At 36.7% G+C, this 17,927-nt stretch overlaps 1 protein-coding gene and 1 long non-coding RNA gene across 3 annotated transcripts in view; one reads left to right on the forward strand and one right to left on the reverse strand.

Moving 5' to 3' along the window:
* eya2 (EYA transcriptional coactivator and phosphatase 2) overlaps nt 1-8,909 on the reverse strand; it is a 28,739-nt gene extending 19,830 nt beyond the window's left edge. For both annotated transcript variants that reach the window (XM_057338546.1, XM_057338545.1), the window contains exon 1: nt 8,584-8,909. The gene's annotated coding sequence lies outside the window, so the exon portion shown is untranslated. The remainder of the gene's footprint in view (nt 1-8,583) is intronic.
* On the forward strand, nt 141-10,935 carry LOC130557085 (uncharacterized). Its single transcript, XR_008963268.1, has 3 exons — nt 141-434; nt 10,060-10,227; nt 10,351-10,935. It is a non-coding gene; the product is annotated as an uncharacterized LOC130557085 (long non-coding RNA).
* The last annotated feature ends 6,992 nt before the right edge of the window (nt 10,936-17,927 follow it).

The raw sequence follows: 17,927 nt of genomic DNA on the forward strand, positions 1-17,927 counted from the left end.
ATTGTTTTGTAGTAAACACTTGATGTACGGTTTTGCGAAACCAGTCGAGAATGAAAATGAAGACCTCAGCTGCGCCTCTGCGTGTCCTGACAGGAGCATTATGGGAAGCAAAAGGCTCCGGGTTAAAGGAGCAGGTCGGCTAGCTTTGAAACGAATCACGAGCCGTAGCGTTGCCATATGTCCGCGTGATCTACAGCGAGCTGTGATCTAAACCATTCAATCAAAACCAGTGACCGGCAGCTGAGGGCTACGTCCCATATGGTGCTGTTTCTGTGGGGCGATGGCTTCGCTGGTGACCGTCACACTGCCTGAAGGGAAACGTTGAGGCGCCGTGACCTCTTTACAACAATACAGCACTTCTCCAGCCATCACATTTCAACAGCGACTCTAGCAGCCATCTGCCCTTCAATTCCCTCTCAAACTCACGCTGACAGGTACTGCGTTTCTGAGAAAGAAGATCAGTTTCACTTTTCTTACAGGTCTCTTTCTTTCAGATTAATTCACACTTAAATGCAAGTGAAGTGTGTAAGTTTTGTCCTCCTCCTCAAAAGAGTCAAAACGGTCATGTTAGCAAAACGTTGTTTGAGCAGACTGATGCTGTCAATGATCTGTCTGGTGATGTTGGTGAGGAGTGACACACTTCACCTTCAGTACACAAAAGAAACTCAGAACATTTGAGTTCCATGTTTGAGAGATGTGGAAAGAGCAGGGTTCATCTCAAATCAGCTATAGCCACGGAAAACTATAAGAGACCATTTCAATATCTGATTTTTTCTAAGTTTTAAAATGTACAGTATGTGCTTAGGTAAAATGATCATTTTGATGTTTCATTCTATGAACTGCTAACAATACTTCTCCCAAATTTCAAACAAAAATATCGTTTCTGTTTGCATTTGTGTTCAGAGAATCAAAACTGGAGAAACAGGTGAAAATAACAGAAAAGATGCTCTGTATTTTTCAAACCGCACAGCATATACAGTATGTATAATGCATTATAAAAGATTATTTGAACATTATAATGTTTCATGAATAATTGTAAATATGGTTTATACATTATAACACTTATCAATTAGCATTTTTATTTGGGTTATAATTCTTTACAACAACATTATAATGCATCACACCATTTAATAACCATTAATAATGCATAATGCCTAAAGGCTTAAAGTAAAGTCTTACCAACAAGTTCATATTCACGTAACAGTCATATTTATATAAATAAAAAAATGTATGTAATACTCTGGATTTTTATCACAGTTTTGATGTGTCTTGAAATGATGATTAAATGAACATTTGTAATGATCTCTTAATTTTGATTGTGTTGTAGTTTAGCGGTGTGCTTTACATTAGGGCAGTATTCGAACATGAATTTTGCTCCTGTTAGCTTGTATCACATTGTGGTCGTGTGTCTCGGGCTGGGCTGTTTTTGTCATGGGAGTATTTCGGTAGTTCATGTGATAAACTGCTTTTCATTTCAAACGCACACATGCACGAACAGCTCGTCTGCGGCCGCTTGCCGTTGGGGGACGTGCTGTCTGTAGAGTCATAAATAAAGAGGGCCGGTCACACGCGTCTGCTCTTTAGTTCACTAATGGAGAGATGGCGGGTAATAAGAGTCTAGTAATGACCCCATGAGATTTGACTGAGCTGATCTCTCCATCCAGAGATTTCTTCGCACAGCAGGAGAACTCTTATCATTGATTTACAAACGGGTATCGCTCAGATGTTGCTCTCATTTCTCGTTTGTGTTTCAAGTTAGTCTCAGATGTTTTGTCCTATAATTGCTCATGAGACATAAAGACAAATAAGACTATAATGAGATGCACGATATTGGATCGATTTAACACCATCGGCATATCGGCAATAGCATGAAAAAGGCCAATACCGATGGTTTATTAATTAACTGCACGTCTGAATAATCCAACGTTTTTCTCTGAGCAAAATAGTTAAATGGCAACAGCACAGAGTTTATTTAAGTTTATTAAAGAAATGAGTTAATGTTCTTAATAAAATAAATATTGGTAACACTTTACATTAAGGTACCCTTCATAAAGCATTTATAAATGTGTTCATTACTGATAAATAAGTCGTTTACAAATGAATTATGAAGCAGTTATAACTGCTTAAATAAAAAGGGATTCTAACGAAATACCTGCCAAATAGTGAGCCATTTTTAGCTCACATGTTATAAATGCTTCATAAATGTATTTATTCATTATGTTTTTGACTCGAAAGCAGATTCATTATTATCTTGATGTTGTTTGCAATATAGGCCGTCAGACGGGACACTGTAGGGTGTTATGATGTTTTTCTTATACTTGCTCACTATTTGGCAGGTATTTCGTTAGAATCTCCCTTTTTATTCATGCCGTTATAACCGCTTTATAATGCATCTGTAAATTACTTATTAATCATTAATGAACACATTTATAAATGCTTCATAAAGGGCACCTTAATGTAAAGTGTTACCAAAATATTGGATAGCAAAAATCACCTTTGAAGATTGTCATGTTGTCTTATTGTATTTCTATCTTAACTTGTGCCTCTCTTAAAATGTTAAATGGATCCAATTCATGTTCCAGAAAATTAATTGAATGCAGAAAAAACTAGCTAGTATATGACCAATGTCGGAATCAGAATCGGACGATAGTTGCTTGTGAAAATTGTATCGGCCAAATAAAATCGTATCGGTGCATCCCGAAGAGTCTAGAGGTGTAAAATGAAGACAATGTAGATTGTAGAAGTCAAATCATCTGGATTTGATGAGAAATGTTTGAGTTGATATTGAGATCTTCAGTAATATTGACTTTTGATTGCAGACGAGACAAATCTGAGCTCAGTTTGACACATTGTTGACATCTCTTCTCAAACTTAGACACATTCGTCAGATTTCGGACTCTTTTTTTCAGGAGAAACATCTGAGACGCAGATGAGACTTCAGCAAAAGTTTCCATTTGCTTTCGATTTAGTCTCTTTAATGTCCATGAGAATGAATTGAGATATTAAACACATCTGTGATTTTTCTTTCTTATAGAACTATAGAAGAAACTAAACACAGTATGAGAACGGAGACAAACACGAGAAATGAGAGAAATGTGCACGTGTGGAAAGTCTCTCATCTCTAACGCATGGGCTATCAGTTTTCTATCCTCAAGATAGACTTTTAATTTATTGGCCGCCGTTATTAAAGAGGCTCGACTGCGTGTTCTTGGCCACCGTGTATGTGTGTAACACAAACCGCCTGACATGGTGGGCTCTACTTTCCACATGACGGCCTCTGAGAAGAGAAGGCCATCTTTTCATGCCAGCTTGTATTGAAGGATCCCCAGACTTATGTGTAATCCACCCTCTTCATTCAGATATTTGTCCCATCAGCTCCCAACTTCTCCATCCTCCCCATCCCCCAGCGCTTCTATCGCTGCCCTCCAGGTCCGCCGGACCCTTCACCCCAGGAGCGGTGCCCCGAGACGCGGGTCACGAGCAGGGACAGCTGGCAGACCTCCCAGAAGTCATCGTATGAGAGAAAAGACTTGAGATGTTCGGTCAGACAGAACTCAGTTCCCAAGCAACACATCTGCTCCACGTGGGGGTGCATTACATTCATCTTCACAGAACTTTATCTCTACTTCACAACTCTTTTCACTCACTTTTATTTGAGTTTGTACGAACAATATGAACTACAGTCATGTGTTGCATTGACATATTTCAATATAAAATATAAGTTAAAAAAAATATTTTAAACAAGAGTTGGGTTCGTAGTTGGTACGATTCTTTTTATCTGTTATTGGTTCTGATCTTTCAGCCTTCACTCTTAAAAATAAAGGTGCTTAAGGTTGTTCACAGCGATGCCATAGACGAACCATTTTTGGTTCCACAAAGAACCATTCAGTCAAAGGTTCTTTGAAAGGACCATCTCCTTCTTACTTTTTTATTATCTGAAGAACCTTTTTTCGCCACAGAGAACCAACAGAAAGGTTCTTCAGATGGTGAAGGTTCTTTATGGAACCAAAAGGTTCTTCTATGGCATCTTCTATTCTTTTTATACACATTTTTTTTAAGAGTGTTCAGACAACCTTTGCTCACGCTTGAATCCCTGGCTTGCATTGTAAAAATCACGAAATACATTTCTGTATCAAGGAAAGCTGTTGAAAAATGTCCTGCTTCTCTGTCCTCCGGCTGGTTTGCGTGTAAAAACCTGCCCGAGCAGCAGAAAGACAAAATGATGTTCTTTTTCTATTTGTTTAGATTGTCTGAGATCCAAGTTTTCAGATACTAACTTTATCAAATGATCTTGAGAGAGAACGCAGTTAATCTCTGAAAAATCTCATAATTATGATGTGATAATGACAGGTTATTCTCACTGATGTAGTGATGTTGAGATGTTTAGTGTGAGAATGACTGTTCAGTTTATCAAAGCAACTCTTCAATCGCTTCCAGAGCAGATCAGAAAAATAATGTTGTGAAAAATCCTTATAAAATAATTTATAAATTGTGTGGGTGGTACTGTAGGATGATATTTACTGTCATTACATCACATTTACATGTATTTGTTTAGCAGATGCTTTCATCCAAACGAGCTTATAAATTAGAGAGCATTTAAACTTTCGCCTTAGGGTGGGTAGATGTGTTTTATAATCTTAGTTTTACTCTTGTCAGTTTTCTTTTTATTTCATAATAAAAAAAATTATTTGTAGTGTGTAGTGTGCAATCTGTCAATGCACGAATGTAAACATCAAACTTAAAACTTAAATTACAGTTTAAAAATTATTAAATTAGTTTGAGTACACTGAACTTGCAAAGTATTGAATTTATGAAACTATGTTGTGATACTTTTACTTTGATATTAAATTATTATTAGGAGGTGTAAATACACAATTTTGGTGATAGCAGCCATCACAAACAACTGTGTGCGTGCGCGCATGCGTGCGTGCGTGTGCATGTGTGTGTGTGTGTATGCGTGCGCGTGCGTGTGTGTGTGTATGCATGCGCGTATGTGTGTGTCCACAGCTAAAGACGCAGCTGCTGTTTGGTGAAAGAATTCGACTATGGAGAGGGGATGACAGAGAGTCCTCAACTGTGTGTGTGTGTTTATGTTACCCCCAAAAATGTACCTCAAATTTTTGACCTTTTGAGGACATTTTTTGGACCTCGTGAGGGAAACAAATGATAAATAATGTGATACCGCTTATTTGGAAATGAAAAATGCAGCGAGGTTTGTGTCATGGTGAAGTTTATAGGGGTAGGGTGAGGGTTACAGGATACAGTTTGTACAATATAAAAAACGTATGGAAAGCACAACATCTACAGAACAGAATGTCATTTTGTGGTGAGCTCTCTTTGGCTGTAAGGCAACTCGGAACACCTTAGCAACCCCCCAGCAATCCCCTGGCAACCAGCCACAATGCATCACTGATTTACATGAACAAACTTAAGTCTATAGATCTGGATTAGTGCGGTTCTGAAGGTTCTCATGACTGATTCAAAGGACACGGTTACAGTCAAGGGGTTCAAAGTGAAGCCCCCCACAAACCCCTCGCTTTGATCAAACTCAAACACTGAAGCACTCTTTCATTACAACCAAAGGTCACATTTAGACGCAGTGAAATTAGACTCAAAGAAACTGGTTTTGTGTCCTGTGCACAAACGATGAGTAATGTATTCTGTGTTTTAATACTTAGTTTAGCTGACGTGGTGCTTTCCTTAAAGAGACAGTGCACTCAAAAATAAACATTCAGTCACGGTTTATTCTACCTCATGTGGTTGTAAACCACTCTGTTTTTTGTGGAACACAAAAGAAGATAATTTGAGAAATGTCTCAGGGGTTTTGTGTTCATACAATGGAAGGCAATGGGGTTCAGTGTTGTTTGGTTACCAACAATCTTCAAAATATCTTCTTTTGTGTTCTGAAGAAGAAAGAAACTCATACATCTCATTTTTGGGTGAATATTATTTTGATTTTGATATAATTATTTGGAGAATATGTCCAGTTTCTTTAACCCAGTTTATTGATCTATTCTCATCTCTTTCTTCTTGATGAGTCCTAAATTCCTCGGAGTAAATTTCTGGATCTTGTGGTTTGGACTGATGACTCTCTGATGATGTGGCAGGGATCTGAAGTCAGACAAGGGCTTTTCGCTACCGATCACGTTACGCGAGCCTCTGGAGTTTTGGGAATCCCTCTATGGGCTCTAGCTAAATATTTTGCTCATTACGAGCAAGGTTATCTTCCATCTGGGGCCTGGAACCTCGGGATCGCTTGACTATTCAAAACAGAGGCGGAGTTCAAGGCCTTCAGCCTCGCCCTAAATGTGAGGGGTTAACGCCGGCCGGCCCGCAATGAAACGGGCCACGATAAGCTCAGGAAGAACCGCGCTTCCTACGAAAATATTTATCATTCCACAAGCCTTTGGCTACAGAGGACTTTAGGAATTAATGTGTGTTTTTTTAGGAGGGGGGCTCTGGGCTGAACTCAACCCGTCCTCTGCCTCCACCAGGAATCGTTCAGCTTATTCACAAATTCTGGGGTTAGTAATGAAAGCCATGGTGGTCAGAGACTTTAGTGAGATGGAAGGAGCTTAAAATGATGTTAACATAGACATGAACAGAGAGGGTGAGATGTGCACACGACATTCATATTTTTACAACAAGAAATGTGCAGGGAAAACATTTGAAGTTGTGAATTACTTGCTCCTTAAAAAAAAACAAAGATCTGACTTTATTTTGATGACGTTAAGTTTTCTTGCCGACCTCATTTGGAGACGATGGGCATCGGTTTCGAACGTACCGTTTTTTGTTCACGAGAGCTATGATTTTTTAATCCTTAATTTTCAAGCAACAGCGAAATGAGATGTCATTGTGTATCATATCACAACATTTGCCAAAATAATCACAATTTAATTTTCTGACCAAACGTGCACATCTACTTTCAATTAGCAAAGACAGAAGTAGTTGCTTCTTTCACAAAACTCTACAGATGTCCTCTGATGCAACATAAATCCAGAAAATAATCCCATAAAATAGAAATAATTTCTTTTAGAGAGTGTTCTTTTAGAGTCTGTTGAGCTTTGGACTGGTGTTGTGCTTTTGTTTCGAAGGCATAAACATTGAAACATGAAGTGAAGGCTGTGAACAACTATTTTTTAGATGTCAGTGTCTAGTTGGAGATCTCTTCACTGTGGATTGGTAAAACACTAATTGTTCAATAGTGTCCCAAGATGTTGTGAAGAAGCGGTGAATGTGTTGAGATGGGGGTTGTGTGAGAAACTCTTAGTCGATGAATGCGTCTCTTTGAAAAATGCTTAGCAAGGAACCCTAAAATTATCTTATTAGCTTCCTGCTTCAGCGATTTCACAGAGTAATCATCCACCACACCAAATACTGCACCCATCGGCTCAAAACAACCAGACATTCAACCATGATTGGATAAAGAAAATGTGTGTTCACACAAACTCGCACAACTAAAAATGATATGAACACAAAATAAAATGAGACATTGCTTCTTAAGGGCTCCAGATTTCAGAAACATTTTTGTAGAAAGTTGCGTTTTTCTATATGATGTGAAAGTGTAGGGGTGAAAATGTTGTGTAAAGGAACCCACTGTGTAAAGGAACTTTTGATCAATATGCTTCTAATTTCAAATAATAATATCAGCTTTTAATATTTAACAAGATCTGCTTTTATAGTGTAATGCCATAGTACTTAACAAAAAATATTTTACTTGAATATGAAAAAACACGATTATATTTTCTAAGCAGGTTAAGATAAAACAATTTCTGGGGGCTTTTCTAAACAATAAATAACAGCTAATCCAGCCAAACAATATTTGAATTTTAATCTGAATGAATGGCTTAAATCATTCCTAGAGATGTAAACAAAAATAAAAAATTCATGGTGAAATTGAAGTCTTTTACATTGATACGTGAATTTAAATTCATTGGTTTAAATCAAATTTTAAATTAAATTGTAGTACTTTTAATTTGTAGAGGGCTTCTGCCTTATGTCTAAAATATGAATACAGTATAACAATAAGGGCTGTTTGGCAATGTTCTTTGTTTACAGAATTTAGAAGACAATTATTGTCTCTATGAAATTAATTCTCCCTACAAATTTATAAAAACGAAGGTTCAATATTAAAGGCAAAGCATGTTTTATATTCTGGTGTCACTGGATAATCAGATCAAGCTGCCAAAATCATCTTTATTTGTGAAACATCACCTATTTCACTTAAAATAATAAATAGGCTATTCAAATTAAACTGTAGTTTTGTCATTTTAATTGCTTAATTTTTTTAGCTTGTTGAAAGTGTCTTGCAAAATCTAAAACGTGATGCAAAATAAAAATCAGATATTGCTGCAAACGTTCAAATGAGAAAAGAATGCACTAAATTCAGGCCTTGTGTTATTTTGTCATTTGGATTGTTAAACGTCAGTATTTTATGCTTCTTTATGCATAGAAAACGTGATTTTATAAATATTACGATAAGAGTCGTAATACCTTCATTAAAGGTATCGAATATTAAAGCTGTTACAGTATGGAATATCAATACAATATAAAAACTAGAAACTGAAACGAGTGCTCACTTACCATATCTGAAGCAAACGAATGATGAAGTCAGGTCGTAGTTCAGAGAAGATTCCTCTCCATCCTCTGTGGTGTTGATAAACTGATCATAAACCCGTGGAAAGTCTTTATCTCGTGCTGGAGATGTGTTCATCAGTGGGTAAAATCACGCATCCCGATGTCACGACGTATACTGGTTACTTATAATGTTTATAGTTATCACGAGTTATCACAATAGATTTTGAATTTCTTGTCGGCTGTGGAGATGCGTGCGCGGTGTGTCCACACTACAGTGCGCGTTAATGTGAAGACACGAGAAATACAAGAGCGCGCTGAAGATCCGCCTCCCCGTGTCCAACTCTCTGTGCGTGCGTGCGTGTGGGAGAGAGAGAGAGAAGTGTGTGTGTGTGTGTGTCAGTGTAGGAGTGAGCTAAATCTGACAAAACCTTCCTTCGGGGACATTCAGGGACAGCTCGTTTAAAATATGCAAAGAAAGATAAAAAATATATATATAGGTATACTAATATACTAATAAATATATAAATTATATAAATATAAAACGAAAAGGAAAAACTTTAATAAAAAGAATATAAAATTATATATAATAAAATATAAAACTATATCATCATTTACATCAGTAATAGTTTGTTTACAAAATTGTTTTGGACTTTCATTCTCAAAAGTGAAAATGCTTAATTTATTCAAAAAGTTTATAAATATAAATACTTCTAAACAAAGAAAATGTTTTCCTTCATGCTTATAGTTTGTTTGGTTCAATTACTCATCAATAATGTTTTTCTTTATTCTAAACCTTAAAAGTATATACCAACAAGTGAAGTCTGTCTGTCTGTCTGTCTGTTGTTCATTTCAGTGGTTTAAATGAAAGGTTAGACCCTGTGACTTTTATTAATGTCATTCCAAATGATGTACACACTTGAATCATTATGATTTAGTTTTTCATTATTAAGGCATGGATTGAAATGCTTGTGTAACTGTAGCTCAGTCTCAAGCACACGGTCATATAAACAAATCAACATGATGTTGACATGAAGTGTGAAACACGCTCAATTCTGTTCCTGATTTCAGAAGTTCCCTTAATGTAAACGGTTTTGAGATATAACAAAGAAAATAAGAAGAGTTGACATGCAAAGTCTTTTAAAGCATTATTGTCTAGTACTCTTGCATATGGACATATGTCAACGATTTTACTGCAATGTGATTTTTAATCGGAGGCAAATGCACTTCAAAACTTTTTTATGCTGAGGATTTTCTGTTCGATACACATTATGATGAAAAACAAGATGTTCAGGTCCGACAAGTTACGTTCATCATACTTCCCTTCATTCCAGTACATGTTTGAAGTGTGAACTAAATCATCTGATAAGAGTTTTGTGTCAACTATTAATCGTCCAGTAATGTTAACAATGTTAAATGTTTATTTCCACATTCTCACAAAGGTCAAGGTGTGTTGAATGAACTCTATCTCTTCTTTTTTTTCAGGCGAACAGCAGTGGAACCGTTGAGTACTTTTGTTGAAATACGCACAGAAGTTAAAGTGCGACAACTTGCCCCGCTGCCTCCTCACCAGATCTACCGATTCACAGAAATCATCCTCACAATGAGATATGAGGCAGCACCTTTTACCTCGAGGAGCTACAATATCTGAAGGTCAGATCAAGTTCAGACTTTGTTCATGTTAAAGAAACATTACAGCAGGGACGCTCATCTGGATACAATAAGAGCTGATTCAGATGTGTGTCTGATACGCTCATTGATTTGATTTATTTTCAGAGATGGCAACAGTCTGGCAGTCCACAGAAGAAGGCTGAACGCGTACGAGGAAAAATCAGCGAGCGCACGGATGAGGAAAAAATCCCGTAACTTTACCTACGACTTTAGTTAAGTAACGTGACCCAGACGCCAATTTCTCTTCCCGTGATTCATGTTTGCAGGAGGGTGGGCGGCCGAGGAAGAAAACTAAAGCAGCTTTTGTCTGCATCTTTATTTCTCTCTTGGCGTTTAGTCGAGCCGGTCAATCGTGCTGTGAACAGCGAGACGTCCGAGAGATTTTAGCCGCACTCCACCACTTTGGTTCTGTCTGTGATTCTTCATACGAAAAGAGCTGGAACCCATTTCCAAAGCATCATGTAAATTTCCCCCAGAAGAGAGTAAATTGATTTCTGTACGAGTCTGCATTCAGCTGATGCCAGTATACTAATAAAAAACAGAAGTGATGTTCATGTTGTTGTGTACCCTGAGACAAAATATGACTCATTTTCACATCACATGACTGTTGCTCTTGCTTTCTAAAAGGGATCAGACTTAATATTTTCATCTGGCGGATGATGAAATGGGCGATGGGTTCACAAAGATTGCAGTGAAAAAGAGATTTGAGCCATGTCTACAGATTAAAACATTACAGCAACTAGAAGTGTGCTATTTGTATACTACTTTTCTGCTAAAAAAAGAAAAACATACTTTCCGTCTACCTTTTATTTACTTCTCAGAAATGGACTTACAATTTTTACTTAAAAGTATACTTGACTTGACTTACAGACAGAAAGGTTTAAGTATATTTGCTCTATAACTTGCTCAATCTTTTGACAGAGATATACCGTCATGAAATATTCTAAGTATACTTGGCTTGTAGCTTTAATCTTTTGATTGAATAGCCTATTAGATCCTTTTTTTCACATAGTTTGACATAGTGTCTTATAAACGTTCAAGTTTATATACGTAGTAACAAGTTCAGCTTTGGGGTGAAATCGTTTAGAGTAAATGAAACGTGTGAAACTGAAGCCGATCTTCTTTGTACACAATGAAATTTACTTCAAATCTTCTTCATGCACACTTAAAGGTATATTTGAACTTTTTGGGGCGGTTTCCCGGACAGGGATTATCTTAAAACAGGACTTTTTTAGAAATTTACAGTAATTTACAAAAAAACATTACTGGTGGGCATCTTGAGACAAAACAATCGCACTGATGTATTTTAAGATATGTCGGTGCAAGTTGTTTTCGATTAAGATATTATTTAAGTTAGTTGGCTTAAGCCCTGTTCGGGAAACCGCCCTTTTAAGTATAAACATCAATACTAAAATATGAACATTTTGAGTAACATTATCAGCAGTGTTCTTAACGTTCATAAATATATAAGAAATAAACTATAAACATGATGTTAAATGCACTTAAAGAAAAAACTGCTAAACTAGTAGAGCATACTTCAAAGTGTACTTTTATAAACTTAGTAATGTAAAGTTAAAAGTAAACTTTTTAAAGCGCCAAGAAGTATTGAAATAGTACGCTTACTGCAGAAGTGGACTGTTAGTACACTGATATCAGTAGACTTCCTACATAAAGTACACTAGAATTTTACGCGCTAAAAATGCCATTTTTTCAACCTATGTTTGTGTCATAAAACCATTAGGTTAAAATAACCTTAAAAAAGTTCATATTTAATCAACTAAATAAAAATAAAAGTCTCTCTGTCTCTCACGCTCTCCGTGTGTGAACCGCGGCAATGCCCCTCTTGTCAGTGGAATGTGGAAATCATTTCCGCCTTAATTTTATAATGGAAGTGTGGGGGGGCTCTCTTTGGTTCAATTTTCACCAACACCATAAAAAGCAGAAGTGGTCAGGACGGCACGGACATCTGTTTTCTCCATCACCCAGACTTTAATGATCACGCAATAAAAGTTTAATTTGACAGATATTGCGACAGATGTCGCAGCCGTTCTGATGGACGCTGTATCTCAGGAGATGTCAGTGACCCCGCAGGGCCACCGTCACAACAAGAGCCCTTAAACATAATGCCAACCTTTAAACGTTTACGAATCGTCAGGGATCTGGAGAGTTGCTTTATGATTCGTTGGACAAGTTCTTCATGTTACATTATATAGGTTCTTCAGAACGGTGGTGATCCATTGAAGGAACTCGGGAGGGCTTCAGACAACACATAGTACTTCTGTAAACGGAACATTATTGAATCAAGATATTGATCTCATCCATCAGAATCGGATTCTTGTGAACAAAATGCATCAGTGAATCGATCACAATGAGAAAGGAAACATTAAAGTGTTTCTCACAGGGCTGTAAAACCCTTCTGGAACGTTCATTGTTCTGTGAAACTTGAGTGATAGGTGTGTACAAATCTCATTGTCACTCTTAAACTTCACAACAAATTATGGAAGGTTTCCAAGAATGTTGTGTCAGATATAAAGTGATTCAGTAGTGCCTCGCAGGAAGCTATCTGATACAAACATGATGCTATTATCCCATGAACTCAGATTCAGTCTTGTCATTCTGGAATGAGTTTTGCAGAAATTCAGAAACATCAGGCACAAAGAACAAGACACTCCAGAGACATTAGTGACGCACGAGTGAAGAATTAATGAAAGTCAAAACCTTTATTGATGTGACAGACGTGTCTCTGTTCACGTCTGTCACGCTTCTGATTTCACATTTAAACTAAACTATTGGCAAAATAAAGCATCAGTAATGTACCGTACACCATGTACATAGACATTTGGCAAGTTGATGCGTAACAATTTTGATCAATAATAAGGTTTGGGGTTAAAATGTCTAAGAATGTGAAAATATAGATTCTTTAACTGGTTCAAACTTGCACATAAACAATTTTAAACATGTTTTTGTCCTTCATGGGGTCACAAATCCATTTTTAAAGTCACAAAAAGTATGTAGTCTCTAAAAGCATATTTTGTATAAAGATAAATATACATGCAAGGATTACAATTTTTATTAGAAAATCTTATACAAAGTATCAAATCAAAAGCATCCACAATGTTCGTTTTTTCCGGTTTCCTTGACAACAGCGTGTGATTGACAGCTGTTGAAACGGACAGCCCTCATTTGATGTATAAGAAAGGAAGGACAGCACGAGTTCTGTGTGAAACTGTGACTTTGTGGTTTTTCACACTGGCTCATCTTTATTTCTTCAGCCCAGCCCCAGAGGTGACACAGATACCTTCACACATTTCATTTTGTGGTTCCCACGGCAGTCAAAAATGCACCTGACCCCGGGGCACATGTACACAGTCATTGCGCTCTTAAAACACACAAGCACATCTAATGCACATTTTACACTTTCACACCACTGGAATGTCCTTGACTTATATATATATATATTTGTACACACACACACACGCACACGCACACACGCACAGCACACACACGCGCACACACACACACACACACACGCTGTGTACTGAAATATATACAGTATGTATTCATGTGTCTGAATATTTACCCAAAAGTTTAATATCATTTAATATCAAAAATCACTTCCAGACCTTTCTTGACTTTCTACTTTATGTTGATCTCTTCATTTTTCGTGTATTTTTCAGGTAAAGAAACAGAAGTATACATATGATGTGCCTTATATTCCAGGTCTTCTGAAGCTTTTTGTGATTTAGTTATTTGCGAGAAAGACTTTGTCTCTGTTTGTCACACACTTTAATCAAGTACATAAAACACACTTTTAATGGATACCTTTATGAAAATGTTTTATCGACATTATCAACACGTGAATAGGTGGTTATTTGGCATGAGTTCATATGACGTTATTTGTATGTTTTCATATGTTCTTTTGGCCCAGTGATGTTTTGTGGATTAGGGATGTTATTTTATTTCAGTATTATTTATTTTAGTGATGTTTTAATATCGTTTTTTTTATAATTTATTTGGTAACACTTTAGTAGAAGGACCAATTCTCACGATTAACTACTTGCTTATTAGCATGCCTATTATTAGCATATTGGCTGTTTATAAGCACTTATAAAGCACATATTCTACATGACCATATCGCTAATCCTACCCAATACCTTAACCTAACAACTATCTTACTAACTATTAATAAGCGACAAATTAAGAGTTAACTAAGCAAAAGTCGCAGTTAATAGTTTACTAAAACCGAGAACTGGACCTTAAAATAAAGTGTGACCCTTTATTTTAGTTATATTTCTTGCAGTGTAGTTTTATTAGTATTTTAAATTGGCTTTTTAATTTTTTAATTTTTCTGTTATTTAGAAATGTTTCGTCACCACACATCACTTTGTGTCCTGTAGAAGTCACACATGTTTGGAACAGCACAAGCATGATGACAGTATTGTCATTTTTGGTGAATTATTCCTTTAATACGCTGCGTTTTGTGTGCGTGTGTATCTGTATCCCCCCTCGGGCAGAGGCGACAGTGTGAGGAAGTGAATAGAGTCGGTTCTCAATAGCTTTGTGTTTCTGTTTGCGTTTGTGGATGGTAAGCTGGGTGTAGGTGGGAGGGACTGTGAGCCACAGGGGCTAAAGCATTGTTAACCAAACAATACAGCAGGTACTGCCATTAACACCTCTGTGTTTAAAACATGCCAACAACCGTTGCCTTCCCAACAGCACAAGCAAACAATTCTGTCTTACTGCTAAACCTGCTGGAATTCTGAACAGTAAAATATGTGAAGTCACGCATGTAATCCAACTCCAGGACAATAAGAACATATAAAAATACACTCTAAGCTCTGGTAGTTTATTGAGAGCATTTGAGGAGAAACGCTGAAATCTCGTCCAATCAGAGATTAACTGGAGACATAGGCAAGATCTCGTCTGAAAAGTAATATTCCTGGGGTCAAGAGTATTAGAGAAACTAAACAGAATCAATGATAGAGACGTTGCTCTGTTCGCTGGGATTCAGGTCATTTGACTTTGTAATTTTTAGATCCACTCATCGTTTATTAAATGTTTAACACACGGCTGGAACGTCAATGACACGAGCGTCTGTTCATTTCGAACCTTTCAACTAGTCCTGTAATTAAGTTCTGTGTCACTGCTGATGGTGAAATGAATTATTGATCGGTTATTGGATTCTTGTCGGCCCTGAGGAATTATTCATAATAGATGAAGTCCATCTGGAGGTATGAAACGGATCGATTCATAAACTGTGAAATCATAAATCCTTTCTTCCATTCTGTAACAATACAAAAATCTTTCTATACACATTTAAGTGTCTGGTTGACAATGGCAAACCCCTAGACAAAGTGTACTATATTAATATAGCATGCAATGTGGGTTTATGGCAAAATCATGCATTTGATTTACACTGGTTTTGCCTGTCACCTCGCATAACCTCAAATGTGCTACTTCTTTTAAACTTCAACACGAGAAAGGATGCTTTCAGTCTTTTATGTATTTCTCAGAATGTAGTTGCCAAAATGTTAACCACTGTTACACTTTACAAGTAATCTAGTTCCAAGTCAAAAATACACTAGTGCTAATACTTGAGGTATACTTAAAAATATGCTTGAGCTTCACTTAATACTTAGTGAATCATACTTAATCAAAGGAACTTGAAGTATACCTTTTTTTTGGAAGGATACCTTAGAAGACTTTTATTTGTTAAAATGTTAATTATGAGAATTGCATTTCCAATTTTAAAATATGCATTACTTTAATGGTGTTAATGTTTAACCAATGAAAGTGACTGTCAGTGCGCTTAAGAAACATTTTGTCTGATTGTTTGTTTTGTGAGAATTGATGCTGCTTAAGACTTTTGTGATCTGCCAGGTGAATTGTGTATTTTTCTTCTATCTGCGGTCTGAGTAGTTTTGAGATATTGAGTTTTAAAGTTTGTGCATTTGATATAGCAAAAATGATATGAAGTACAAATCTCTCTTATACATGAAAAAGACCCTAAATGTATTCCAAATGTACAATATCAACATTTCCCGAAATGTGTAAATGGGGTTTTTTGGAACAGGTCAAACGCAGATAGAACCTTCTGATTCAGAAAAATCTCTTTCGGTTTAGAATTATAAGGTTCTGTCTGCAAAACATTCATTAAAGCAATACATTTTCAAGCAACACAAACAATTTACTAATAACGTTTATTAAAACATGAAATTAGTGCATTTACATTGTTTTTATGACACTTATTTCATATTTTAGGATGCTTTTTTCTTGTTCAAGTTAAGCATGAAAGGCCGTGCTAATTGTTTCATGGATGTTTTATGCAGAGAAGGTGGGACAGATCAAATGACTTTTTCGAGATGAGTACGGCTGAAAACACATAATAATGTTTATTGTTGTAAATCAAGACTCTTGACGTTGTCGTCTATTTGGCATTAACTGCATTATGAGAGTTTATGTAAACACAGGTATTAGGAAGCTAGCGCTGCTGGCTAGTGTTGTGTCTATAAATATAAAAATAATGATCTCCTCAAGAAAACAAAAAAATACTGTTGTTTAAGCTGCTCTCGTTCACAAGAGCATCAATAAAACAGTCAACCTTGAGGGTTCTTTTAAACATTGTTTAGTGTTGCACTAGATATTCCCCCGTCACTGAGGACTGCGGTCACATGACAAAGAAAGCTGATTCTGATTGGTCCTCTTGTTGGCATTCAAAGTGCTGATTGGCTCTTGCAGATAGAACCACATAACACCAAATTATAATTGGAATTTGTAGATGGAACCTTTTTGTTTTCTTAAAAAAGTCCCAAAATTCACACATTTAAAAAAACAAATGTGGCATAATGTAAATAAGTTGTCACAGAATAAGACTGTGTGAATAACTCAATTCTGACCGAAATGTCAGATAGAACCTTATAATTCTAAGTACACTCTTAAAAATAAAGGTGCTTAAAAGGTTCTCCACGGCGATGCCACAGAAGAACCAGTTTTCCCTCTACAAGAACCATTCAGCCAAAGGTTCTTCAAAGAACCATCTCTTTCTTACTTTTTATCATCTGAAGAACCTTTTTCACCACAAAGAACCTTTTATGAAACAGAAAGGTTATGTTAAAGGCTCTTTATGGAACCAAAAGGTTCTTCAATGGCATCGGAGAACATTTCTTTAAGAGTGCACGCCTAATCTCACAGGATTTCATGACTATTTTACGAGGCGGCTAGTTCATGTGAATTTGGATGTTGTGAATCAAAAGCGTACGACTATCAGAAAAAAACAATACTGAAGTCCCTCTCCTACCCCACTCCCTAAAGCCAACACCAATGGCACTAAATCAAATCACGCCAAAATATCTGAATTAAAATAGTTACAAATTCCCATGAGATTGTGTTGGTAAGCCTCTTCTAAAATGATACTTCGACTTTAACTCGAGTACACGTTCCCTTGCTGATCTCTGTACAGTAAATAGAATGAGCTGTTTGGCTTCTCTTAAATGATTCTTTCTACTGTGGGAGGGTTGATGGTGTTTGTGAAACTAGCGTCTTAAAATAAGAAAATCATAAATTGTGTCGGAATTGTGATGCTTATGGCAGTCTGTGGTTGGCGTCCCGTTCCAGTATCTTCTCCTCACACACACACACACACACACACACACACACACACACACACACACACACACACACAC

The sequence above is a fragment of the Triplophysa rosa genome, linkage group LG7, assembly GCF_024868665.1.
Source record: "Triplophysa rosa linkage group LG7, Trosa_1v2, whole genome shotgun sequence".
Classification (NCBI taxonomy): domain Eukaryota; kingdom Metazoa; phylum Chordata; class Actinopteri; order Cypriniformes; family Nemacheilidae; genus Triplophysa; species Triplophysa rosa.